A 12,312-nucleotide genomic window follows, 5' to 3' on the forward strand; every position below is an offset into this window, starting at 1 on the left:
CCCTATAAAATAAGAGAGGTAGAAGGGAAGTTATGATTCCCAAAATGGGGGAAAACAATTTAAACTATTTTGACAGAGCAAAAATTGAAACAAATATTGGAACTTCAATTTTATGAACTTTAAAAAGACTAGGTGTTCATATTTTTTCCTTGGGAAAGCTCAGACTTACAGGTGGATAAGGGAGACTGAATGCAGAATTGTTTGATCCAGTAGGTTAAGTGATAGGTAGGAGATAATAGAGGATAAATTGCTAGCAGATGTTGTTGTCAGTTCATGAACGGACACTGCCAAATCAGTACAGGCTATTGGGATATCAGGATAACATAAATGACTTTCTCACTCTTATTGGGTGTTATCATTCCGTGCAGAAGAAAGCTAGCAAACTATTTACAATTTCTTGCCCGGCATTGCTGAAATAATGAGCTTGAATAAATTAGAATTATAAACTAAATAGAGGTAGAATTGTAGGAAAGGTGCAAAAATGAATGAGGAGGTATTGCTCAATGCCAAAAATTAAAATTAATGAGTATAGAAATTTTAACAATATTATTATTTCATCATTTGCCTACTGGCAGGGTTAGAGAATTCCAGAACTATGTTTTTAGCTTCTTTCTTTTAAAAAAAAATCTATTTTTCCAGGAAATATTTTTAGCATGTCATTAAAAATTGGGAAAATTTCAACATACTTTCACAGGACTATAGATGTGAAGATTCTGCATCTTTCTTGGTTGGTTCCTTTAATATCAGGCACAGGCAGGCTTTCAAACACACAATCTCAAACACAAACCTACCAAGTAGCCTGAAATCAACCTTCTTAAAGGGCCACCAAACCCTGGTAAGCTGACCAGTTCAGGATCTTCATTGACATCCCTCCAACATCATACAACACATAGACAGGGATGACCAATGTGATTCTTTTGTCCTGGTAACAGAAAGGACAAGATTCACTTTCCTTAGACCAGTGTCCTGTGAAATTGGGTCAGAAGTTAAACACAGACTCATAATAGAGGGGAGAAGGGAGTCAAGCACTAAATATTGCAGGGAAGATGGTACTATGAAATAGAACAGATACACACACGACCTCCAGAGCACTTTCTACCTCAGAGTTATGCCTCTGCAAATACCCTCCAGTATGCCTAGAGCATGACCTTGTTTTCATAACTAGCATAGAAAAGAATTTTATAGCTTTATAGTTCATAGTGCAAAGCCACTTCCAGATGGGATGAATGGCTCTCCAGTGACATTGCTTCACATTTGGGGCATGACCTATATTTCAGTCATGATCAGGAATCTCCAAGATCAATGGTTGTAGTCTTATAAGTCTTTTCTTTAGCTGTAGACAGATGCTATTATTAGTGGATCACAAAACTGAGACTGAGAGAGATTAAGGGAGATGCATAGGAACACAAAACTAGTAAGTGCCTATGGGAAGATTTGAACTCAACTCTTCCTTAACTGGATGTCTAGTGCTCTATATACTAACAAGAAATAGTGGGTATGACAATTTGGACTCCCAGTCAGCCAGTGACTTATTTTTATTGATTCTATCCCAATTCAACAAACAATTTTTAGGCATCCACTATATTTAAGACCGTCTGTTAAGTGCTGGGCCCACAGAGACATTTTTAAAACTTCCTCCCCTCAAGAAGCTTACATTCTACCAGTTAACATTAGTAAGTTTTAACAAGTATCTCTCTACCAAAAGTGAATCTTTTTCCAAAATGAATTTTTTGTCCAAATTCCTTTCTGTATCTGAATTAGGTGAATAGTTTTGGAAAATTCTGGGATGATGTAGTCAGTCTTATTGAATTATGTAAGTAGAAATAAATTGACTCTTCTCATTAAAAATATTCATTCTTCCTCCTCCCCACCAAAATCCTGTGTACCTCAGAACTAACTGAACTAAATATATAATTCAGTCATTTCCCTTAAAAAGAAATCTATGCTTAATCAAATGTGCACCTTTGTCTCTATGTGTGGGCTTACATCAGTGTGTATGTCTGTGTGCTTATAAGATATGACCAGAAAAGGGAAGTTATTTTCAAGTGCTCATTCTGCCATAGTCACCAGGGTACTTTCCAACTCTTATATTCTATGATTCTATCCCTTCATGCTTCAAGAAAAAAAAGAAGGAAGGAAGGAAGGAAGGAGGGAGGGGAGGGAGAAAGAAAGGAAAGAAAGAAAGAAAGAAAGAAAGAAAGAAAGAAAGAAAGAAAGAAAGAAAGAAAGAAAGAAAGAAAGAAAGAAAGAAAGAAAGAAAGAAAGAAAAGAAATATCTTCACCTCAAAAGTAAAACCGCAGACATTTGATAAAGTCTTTCAGATCTGGCCTAATACAAATATAAAAATAACTAGCATTTGTATAGCACTTTAAGATTTTCAAAGCACTATAAAAATATCATAACATTTTATCCTCATAACAACTCGGGGAGGTATGTGCTGATATTGTCCCCATTTTACAGATGAGGAATTTGAGGCAAGTAGAGGCTAAGTTAAATGAGTTGCCTAGGGTTAGTCAGAAAGCATTTATTAAGCTCTTAATACATACCAGGCATCTAGAAAGTGCCTAAAATTGGATTTGAACTCAGGACATCCCGACTCAGTTCTCCCATTCTTTCCACTGAGCTTACTAGCTGCCTAGAAAAGGAAAGGAGATAAAGCATTTAATCACTTACTATTTGCAAGGCACTAAGCTAAATGCTTTACAAATATTATTTTTTCATTTTATCTTCACAACAACTCTGGTTGATAAGTGCCATTATTATTTCTATTTTATAGTTGAGGAAACTGAGGCTGACAGAGATTAAGTGAATTCCCCAGGGTTACACAGCTAGTAATGTCCAAAATCATATTAATCCAGTCTTTCTAAGGAAAAAAAAAGGGAATGGTTAACAATAGTCAGTTAATCTAATTTACAAAGAAAGGTGAAAGGTATCATTGAGTATACAGACTCCAGTTTGGGACTTAAAGCACCCACACTGGTTGCCTATATTGTTTATTTGTTGGGGTTTTTAATGTCCATTCATCTCTTCCCTTTAGGTTATGTGAATACACCTACTCTTTGAAGAACAGCCTGTTATTGAACTGAATGACCACATAACAAGGTATTAATTTGGTAACTATAAAGTTGGGGGTGGGAGTACTGAATCTTGATCAAGCTATTGATTATACTACAAGTAGTCTGAAAATGTCTGTGATCTTTCTCCATTTCTCCTCATTGAATTATCCTTTATTTGAACTCTAGCCAAAATGTGTTCATTTGTCTCAAAACTACATGCCATTGTCAAGTTGATTTTTTGTTTGTTAGTTTGAAAATGGGACCTTTTATCTCATTTATTTTACTTCAATTTTCCTGTACTACCACAATTGGAATCATTAAGAGTATGTGTATCATAAGCCACACAATATTAAGGGAGGGAAAGAAGAAAAACAGGAGAGAGAGACAGAGAGAGAGAGAGAGAGAGAGAGAGAGAGAGAGAGGGAGGGAGGGAGAGACCCTCTGTATGTTAATAGCCAAGTCTTTGGACCTCAAAATACCAAATATCAACTCAAGGGGGAAAAAAATGTTAACAGTTGCCAATACAGTCTAGGCTCCCTTAATTTCATGCACTGTGACTTCAACCATTTCTCCATTTCTCATTTTATTTCTATAAAAGTAGCTTCATTTAAAAACAGGGAAACTGCATTTCATGCTTTTCAGTTTCATTAGAATTTGACAAAAGGCACCCACCCAAAAGGTTCCTCTCCTAATTAAAATAGCTACGGCCTACGAAAATATTGAAATGATGAGTCAGAAAGGAATCTGATACTGTATATTTTCTAGAGTTTTATTATTATCATGGCATAAAAAGAAAGGTATTGGAAATTAAGATCTGAAATCGCAGGCTGAAATGTATAATGGAAAGCACAGAGGGAAAGCTCTCTGTGTTCATAAGGTCCTTTGTAGATGTTTGGGAAAAGCAGGTAACAAGGTTTTCTGGCTTTGAGTCTTCATTAAGAGTAGCACATTGCAGTTCCTCCCAGAAAAGGCTCCTTTACAGTATATTAGCCAAGGTAAAGCATTGTCAGTGGCCCATTTGTTATAAATAAATTCCAGAAAATTTGACTGCTGAAAGAGTCTTCATCATAATTCAACAGGCATTCTAGCCCATGTTGGCTAATGGGCACTTGAGATAAAGTGTTACCAAGAATAAAGGTTGGTAAAATTTAATATGTTATTCCTTCCCTCCAGGACCTGTAAAATATGCCTGCTTGATGGACAGCTCTTACAAAGTAGCAGAAGACTGATAGACTTCTCAGAGACTAATACAGGAAAAGACTTTATTGTAGTTGGGTTTTTAGCCCCACTTAGAAGACATGCTGAGATTAGTATCTAAAACAAAGGCAATCTTTTGTGATTCACAAGCAGGGTTTTTTTATAACTTCCATTTCATTTGATTTCAAATCGTCAGCCACTTGGCCAGATTCAATAAATTAATAGACAGAATGATATAGGGGACAGAGTACCAGTCCTTTAATCAGGAAGACTTAGGCTTGAATCTTGCCTGAGGTACTCACTAGTTGTGTGTTCCTTAACAAGTCTCCTAATATCTCTGTGCTCCTGTTTATTCCTCTATAAGATGGGGATAATAATAGCACCTGCCTCCCAGAGTTGTTGCAAGGCTCCAAATTACTCTATAAATGTTAACTACATAAGTAATATGTCCTATAGCTATAGTTTTAAAATCCTTCTTTATCTGTTTGGAGTTTTGTAATGATGAACTTGTTACCTTAATCATTCAAAATGTGTTTCTACCACCTTATATTATCACACTTGATCTTCTAAGAAACTGTGGTGTGTTGTTTTTTTTTCAGGGGCAGGATTGGGGAGAAATTTTTAAAAAACTGTTTTTCAGTCCTCATCCTAGTAAACTTAAGAGCTATTTTCATCTGATTCAATGATGCTAATTTTCTTTTCTGGACTCTAGATAATCCAAACCTATTTAATTCTAAATATGAGACTAAGGATATGCAATAAGATCACACAGCATAGGACTGTGGATAAAGAGATAGAATAGACCTTAGAAGTCAAGTAGTATCACTCTCCCATTTTATAGATGAGGAAACAGAGGCTCATAGAAGAGAAGTGTCTTACCCATAGGCACACAGCTAGTACATGGCAAAGCTAGCATTTGAACTCAGGTCCTTGGACTTCAAATTCAGCATATGTTCTACTGCATCATTCTGCCTCCCATCAAAAGAAGATCATTACAATCTTGTCATTCTATTAGTCATACTAAAGGGATCCTTGGCATGAACACTATCACATAAATTTCAAACCAAGTGAATATCTCCAAAGTGACAGGAGTACATAATTTCCAATATCATGAAGTTTCAAGGCTTAGTTATACCCAAAAGAGTTATTCAAGTGGAAGGTCCAAGTTCAACACCAAAGTGTTTGGTTTTTAATGTCTAGGACCTACTGCTGCTTCCTATTAGTTCTATGATCTTGAACAATTCACTTTTCCTCTCTGGACTTCAGATTTCTCAATTGAGAAGGAGGGTATTCATTAGAATAGATTATCCTGAAGGTCCCTTCCAGCTCTAGAGCCTAGAATCCTGTGCTTAGCAAAAATAAGATCAGATAAATTAGAACACCAGAATTCAAACCATACATAAAAATAACTTCAGATTTTCATGTTGCTCATTTTTTTCTCTTCTTTTTCTTTCTTTAAGAAAATTTTTGGTTATAAGAGGTGGAGGGGAAGAGATGTAGAGGGAAAATCTAAGTGATATAAAAACTGAAGTATCTATGAAATCTATTTTAAAACTACATATTAAAGGCAGTGTGTTATAGTGGCTACAATGTCACACTTTAGAACCAGATTAAAAGCTGGGCTCTTGTAAATATTAGTTGAGCTACCATGGGCAAGACCATGGGACCATGACTTTATATCCCTGGACTTTGGTTTCCTCATTCGTAAAATGAGGATCATAATATCTATAGTGCCTACCTCATAGATTGATTGGCTTCCTTACTGTTCCTCACACAAAATACTTCATCTCTTTACTCCATACATTTTCAATAGCTATCCTCCATGCTTGAAATTCTCTCCTTCTTTACCTCTATCTTCTCACTTCCCTGGATTCCTGAAGTCCCAGATAAAATCCCACCTTCTACAAGAAGGCTTTCCCAACCTTACCTTTGTTGATTACCTCTAATTTATGCTGTATGTGTCTTGTTTATATGTGGTTGTTTGCATGTTGTTTCCCCCAGGCAGGGACTGTCTTTTGCCCTCCTTTGTATCCCCAGCTTTTAGCAGTGTCTGGCCCATAATTAGCACTTATAAATAATGCTTGTTGGATTGACTATAAAAGAAGGGGACAGAAGCAACTATGTATGTGTGCTAAAAGAACAGCTTTAGACATTGAGACAGAGCCACTGAAAGACTGAATGTTGAATGGGGCCAACCCTAGCAGAGTGGTACTGTTATTGTGCAACAGGCAAATGTTGGACAGCTCCTTTTTACCAGTGGAATCATATAATCATTGATCTGAAAGAGACTTTACAGAATATCTAGTCCATCCTCCTTATTCTAAAGATGAAGAACCAGAAGTCCAGAAATGAGAGGTGACCTACCCAAAGTCAGCCATGATTGCCATCAGATTACCGTTACAGAGCCCAGATGTGAACCTAGGTCCATCCAGTAACAATAGATCCAGTGCTCTTTCCTCATTTGCCAAACAGTATGCTAATATTTGCACTACCTACTTCATTAAGCTGCTGTAAAGAAAGTACTTCATAAAACTTAAAGTGCTGTAGCAATTATTCTGATGCTCAGATACAAAAGAAGCTTCTATGTATTTACAGTCTTCCATCTCATAAAATTCTTTCATAGCTTCCTTCAAAGCATGACTAAAGTCCACATCCAACAGAAAGGCCTTTCCTAATCCTGTCACTTTTTAGTATTTTCTCCCTCATAAAATTGCTTTGTATCCCTTGTTGATACTTTATATCAATTTACTTCTTACATGTCACATTCCTGTCCAATAGAATGGAGGCTCTTCGAGGGCAATGGCTGTTTGAATTTTTGCCTTTGTATCCCTACCATTACCTTGTTAAATAAATATCTGTTGATTCAATTAAATTATAAAGCTGAATTTTTTGTCTTGAAAACAATTATTTGTAAATATGCAAAACCTTTATTTCTTTAACCTCTGTTACATGATAAAGTAAAAGGGGGGAAAAGTGTTTTCACATTCACCAAGTATAATTTCTTTGGAAAATGTAGTTGTCTTGATTATAAGTTAAATTTATTATTCTTCTTTTCCATAGAAATTTGAAGATATTATTTCCTTGGTCTACCTTTGGCTGATCTTGGAGATTTTCCACCTCGAAAAGACTTCAGTCTGTACCATTTGTTTAATCCTGTGATTGGAGCCATAAATAAGTTACGACAGAGCCCAGCAGGCATCTAACAGAATCTTAGGGTCTCAGTGTTGCAAGAGTTGGAAAGGAACTGGCAGGATTACTTAACTGCCTTTGCACAAGGATATGGATTCTTATTCTGGCAGAAGTTGGACAAGGTCCGTGTCATATTCCACAGAAATGTAATAGGTTTAGTAGGTGAGATCAGGGATGAGAGAAGAAGGATCACATCACAGACAATAATAACATCTCTGACTTCAGGGCCATCACTTGCTATGTTCCCTAGTGCCCACACAGCTTGCTCACTAATGTGTAAGTACGGAGAAGAGGGTCCCACATCCACAATTGCCTTAATCTGTTCAGATGTTCCTGAAACAATGTTTTTCAGGGCCCAAGCTACCTCAGACTTCAAGTTAGAGCTACAAGACAAGCTCATAAATGTCACCAGCTTGGAAATGAGTGCTTCAACAAACATTTTGAGTGGTTTCCTTTCTCAAGATAAGACCTTCCTGACTGCCTAGGTGACCTTGAAACAGAGCTCTGGGTCATTTCCTTCACAGCCTTGATTGTTTCCTCCATCATAAAAATTAACCTCATCAGTGTGTTTCTCAGATTTGAGCCAATGAAGGGTATTAAACATGTTCCTTTTTTAAAGATCTGTTTCTCTTTCTTTGCTTTCTGAAGTTCCACAGTGACCACTATATGCTGTTGTCTCACCAGATCTATATTTTTGCCTCTGTACTTAAATTTTTTCTTCCTCTTATTTTGGATTCCTGAGGTAGACATGTTGACTGTAGAAGGCTAAACATTCCCAAATTGTCCATAAACATGCATTTAGATACATGCTACTTAAATGTTGATTCAAACTCTTTCAGCATCTACCTCTTTTCAAAATGCAACCTAAATTGTGAATTGAGATGACAAATAACCCTTCCACCAGAAAAAAAAAGACATTTAATAATGCAACCTTGGATAATCCACATTCTAAGCCACTAAGTTTTCTCTGCCATTGCCATCAAACAAAAAACTTTCATGTATACTAAAAAGCCTCTTGAAAATACATTTTGGCATTGCATTTCAAGTTATATACAGCCTCAAGACAAAGATAGATTCCAAGTAACTCAGAATTGGGAATACAACCTAAGCTTTATTTGTCTCTGTGTCCCTGGAAAAGATGGAAATGGACTGAAATCAGGCAAAACAGATGGCTGAGTGGGCCTTGTGAATCTCATCTATCCCTGAGAAGTTAAGAAGTCATTACAGAATCTTTAAAGTACAGAAATCTGTTTTGTTGTTCTTTAAAAATATTTCCAACTCTTTGTTCTACCTGAAATTATGCAGCCTCAAATGTTCTCCCATAAGATCACAGAATTGCTGTCATGTGGAAGTCAGTTTTGCTTTGTTCTGTAGAGCTCCAAAAGGGTAGAACCCGAAGTAATAGGTAAAAGTTGCAGAGGAGCAGATTTTGATTTGAAGACAACTTTCTAACAATGAAAACTGCCCCAACTGGAATGGATAGCCTCAGAGGAGAGTTGGGTGATTCTTTGTTGGCAGTTCTGAAGAGGGTACTTTTTATGATTTATAATGATGACATGTCTTGAGAATATCATAATTTATTAGACTGAAAGGAATTTTCTTATTCATAAGAACAATGTGCACTGATAATTATAGAAATGAAAATTAAAACAATTCTCCGGATTCACCTCACACATTGCAAATTGGCAAGGATGACAAGCAATGGAAACAGTCAATGTTGGAGGGGTTGTGGGAAAACAGGCACATACTAATACACTAGTGGTAGGGCTGTGAATTGTTTCATCTATTCTAGGTACCAGCTTGGAATTATTCAACCAAATGACTAAATTATCCATACTTTTGACTGAGGTATGCCACTACTGGGTACATACTTCAAGGAGGTCAAAGACATAAATGAAAGTCCAATACACACCAAAATAGTCATAGTAGCACTTTGTGGTAATAAAGCCTAGAAATAAAATAGATGTCCATCTGTTGGAAAATTTCTCAGTCTCCTTTCATCCCATTACTTATTAATCCACTTCATCCCAGCCACCCATGGATTGTTACACCTTGGATCTCAAGATTACTGACAATTGTTTCAGTTCCTCAATATTAAAAAAAAAACCCTCAGACATTCTGCCATCTGATTTCCTATTGTTCTGTCTTTCCTATGCCTTACTGTGACTATATTCTTCCTTTCCAATCTTGGCCCCATCGTTAGTCAAACCAACTCCATAGAGTCCTCTAACCCTGAATCTTTCATGTATCTCCCCTGCCCACAATCATATCTCTGATTATGCACTGTCAAACTTCAACCCTGGTTTATTCTTAATATCTATCTCCTCTGTTCCTTCTGAAGGTACTGAACAATGCAGGAGGAAGTCAGACAACCAATTTGCTACATTTGACCCTGTTGACCACTCTCTCCTCTTTGAGCCTCTCTCTTCTCTGGCTTTCTTTGATACTCTCATTTCTCCTTCTACTTATCTAACCACACCTTCCCAGTCTCTCTTGCTTAATTTCTATCCCTATCATCCCCCTCAGCTATGGCTGTTTCCTAAGGCTCTGACCTGGGCCTCTTTTTCTCTCTCTTTACTCTTTCTCTTGGTGACCTCACCAGCTCTGATGAATTTAATTATCATCTCTCTTTAGAGCTTATGATCTCTCATAGATCTTTATATCCCAACTGAGATTCACTCATCCTCACCCCATATGTCCTATCAGTTGTCAAACCTGGCTATTTCTACCTTTATAACATCTGTGAACTCTTTGTGAGTAGGGATTCTTCAACTACTGTATTTCTATCTCCAGTCCTTAGCGCAGCGTCTTTTGCACATATTAATTACTACAGAAATGCTTGTGGATCCATTGAATAAATGAATAGTCAAAAAAAGTTGGAACATCTTTGCATAGTAGGAAATGAGGACTATGAGGAATTTAGAGAAATGTAGGAAGAACTGTATGAACTGATGCAGAGAGAAACAGTACCAAAAAAAACAACATGTGCAACAGCAACAACATAAATAAAAATATCACTGAAAAAAATCCAAACTCTGAGCAACTGAAAGACCAATAATGTTCCAGGAGAAGAGATTATGAGACATGCTTCCCTCCTCTCAGTAGAGAGGTGAGGAACTACTAAGGCAGAATACTGTATACTTTAATAGATAGAATCATTGAGTCAGTTGTTTGTGATTAACTGATATTTTGGTTAATGTGTTACAAAGGGAGAATTCAATTCAGGGGCAGAAGGGTGTATTTACAGAAATGACTGTTATGAAAAACAAGTGACATCATCATAACCCTGTTTTCAAAAAGACAAATGTGTCCTTTTAATTGCATATTTTGTTTTATTAGCCCAAGCAAAACCCTAAGCACTCTAGTCATCAGTTTTATTAAATTTATAGGAAGGAAAAAGGATAAAATATAATTATTGTCTCTACATCATTTCCAATCCCAGGAAGAACAAAGAAGAAATAATAGGATTGTTGAGAAATAAAAGCCTATAAAATACAATATCCCCCTACCCTCCAACTAGCTATTGATAGCTGTTGTTATGTAGAATCTTAGATGTTAAAAGGAGAAAACTATCTTTCATATGATCATGTGTTTCCCTTATGATGCAGAAAAATTCCCTTCAGTATATTTTCCAGTACCTGTTCGTTTCAAATGAGTCAGGCCATGAAGCTTCCTCTACCTCCCTTGAGAAACTTTTTTTTTCTCTGTTTAATATGTCTCATCATTCTGAGTTCCTCCAGATATTCAATTTCAAGTTTTCTTTGCTCAATTTCATCAGATTACAGATCATCATTCTAAGGATACCAAGGCACAATGGACTGCATTCACATATTTGGAGGTTGAAGTTATTGTTGACTTGAGTTTTTTGTTTGTTTTACTTTTTTGGTTTTGTTTTTTACCTATTAACCATGTTTATTTTAGTGGCAGAATTCAGGAACAGATGCTGAACTTCTCATGAGAAAAGGTTTGGATCACATAGGGAAATAACATCTCTTGATTTTAAAGGCAAAGGCAATAATTCCAAAGCAGTTGAATCTTTGATATAAGTTACTTAGAAAACTGAAAGCTTCTACACCAGCCACTACCTATAAGAGGGTAGTTTAGTCTAAAATTAACTGGCAATATCTTCTTAATGGTGAAATCTATGTCTTTCCAGCTGCAATGATGGAATCAGGGTCCTACCAAGCCTCAGAGTTAGTTTCTCTACTGTGATTAGATAGTTTACCATGCTTATGAGCCTGAACGCTGTACTATATATAGTAGCATATAATATGGAAGTGCATAATCGACTTCAAATCACAGGAAACTGCTCAGCTCATGCCCTGCCATGAGCAAATAAAGTTTAAAGTGCAATCAGGTGCCTTGATATGGAACCTCCATTCTCTGATTACTTCTGAAGAGACTGATGCTTTAATGTCAAATCATCATTTCATGTAAGAACCCTTACTTTTTCCATTAAATATTCTTCATAATATATCAAAATGTGGTAGAAATGCACCTGAATTCCTAGGCCCTCTATAATTATGAAACTATGTCTTACAAATTAAACAGATAGATAAAAAGCTAAATCTAAAATAAAGAAGATCTGGCTTCAAATTTTTCCTCTGGCCACATTAGGAATAGTAGAAAGATATATATATTGGCCAAGTTATGGTGTTTGACAGTTATTGTTAAGATATGGAGTTTCTTATTAATAATTCCAAAATGTGAAATTGTGCTGATTGCCTTTAGGGAAGTAACCCTCCATTTGGTGACCTTGAGGCATCACGGTATTCTGGGCAAAGTATTGAATATGGAGTCAGCAAGATCTATATTCCTGCCTATCACCTTTGCTATGAGACTCTGGGCATGTCACTAACTTCTCTGAAC

At 36.4% G+C, this 12,312-nt stretch overlaps 1 pseudogene; it reads right to left on the reverse strand.

Moving 5' to 3' along the window:
* Positions 1 to 7,340: 7,340 nt before the first annotated feature.
* On the reverse strand, positions 7,341 to 8,193 carry LOC110199262 (importin subunit alpha-8 pseudogene; annotated as a pseudogene).
* Positions 8,194 to 12,312: the final 4,119 nt, after the last annotated feature.

Source organism: Phascolarctos cinereus, unplaced genomic scaffold (genome assembly GCF_003287225.1).
Source record: "Phascolarctos cinereus isolate Bilbo 61053 unplaced genomic scaffold, phaCin_HiC Scaffold_9;HRSCAF=440, whole genome shotgun sequence".
In the NCBI taxonomy this organism is placed as follows: domain Eukaryota; kingdom Metazoa; phylum Chordata; class Mammalia; order Diprotodontia; family Phascolarctidae; genus Phascolarctos; species Phascolarctos cinereus.